Genomic DNA, 1,029 nt, shown 5'->3' with positions numbered 1-1,029 from the left:
TTTCCAGTCTCCCGCCTCCCTCCTGCCTTTGACCACACTCAGCTTGCGAATCTTTCTAGGGTTCTAGACACCAGATCACTGCTCACCCTCAATATGCCTTTTTGGAGGCACTTAACCTAGAGCCTTCTCAAGGGTTTGCTGACATCCTTGGTTGGACTTCATTTTACTTACCTGTAAAATGACAAAAATCATACGTCATTTTCAATTCCATTGAAGGAGTTGGATGAGCTAAGTCCTTAGGTGACCTTCTCAGCCAGCATCATCCTGTCTTACGATTAGTCAAGGAACTAATTGTGAGATACTGTGACATTTCTTTTTTTTTCCTAGTTGACTGCAGTCGGAGGGAAGTCAGGCATTGTTGGCTCAAGGAAAAAATGGCCAATGAATGTATATTTGGTTTTAGATAAAAGTAAGAGGTTTATTGATTGTATGTATCAGTCTTTTTTTTTTTACAATTCCTTATTTTATTTTGTTTATGTTTTTATTTATTATTGAGACAGAGAGAGACAGCATGAGGGGTGGAGGGACAGAGAGAGAAGGAGACACAGAACCCAAAGCAGGCTCCAGGCTCTGAGTTGTCAGCACAGAGCCTGACGCGGGGCTCAAACCCACAAACAGTGAGATCATGACCTGAGCCGAAGTTGGACCCTTACCTGACTGAGCCACCCAGGCACCCTTATAATTCCTCATTTTAGTAGATTTTTTTTTTAGTAGACTAATTGCCTAGCAGTGGTAGGGTGGATAATGTATTGGGTATGAGAGTGTGAGGAAGGAAACTAGCAGGAGTTCATGCTGGGGAAGAGAGGTGTGAGTGATGTCATCCTCTGGCTGGGGGGAGGGGTAAGTTCCTCATTACCGGGGTCCTCTCTGTGACTGGGTGGGTCGTCATGTAAGGGAGAGATGTTATTGGTTGGACCCATTAAGTAGATCATAGCCCTAAAACGAGACCAAGTTTTCGTTATGCTCTCCGAGAGTGGGCTGTAATGTTGATTTAAGTACCAGCCGGCCACAGGAGTCTGAAATGCGTTA

This window comes from Suricata suricatta, chromosome 7, assembly GCF_006229205.1.
Source record: "Suricata suricatta isolate VVHF042 chromosome 7, meerkat_22Aug2017_6uvM2_HiC, whole genome shotgun sequence".
In the NCBI taxonomy this organism is placed as follows: Eukaryota; Metazoa; Chordata; class Mammalia; order Carnivora; family Herpestidae; genus Suricata; species Suricata suricatta.
This window is presented reverse-complemented; position numbering follows the sequence as displayed.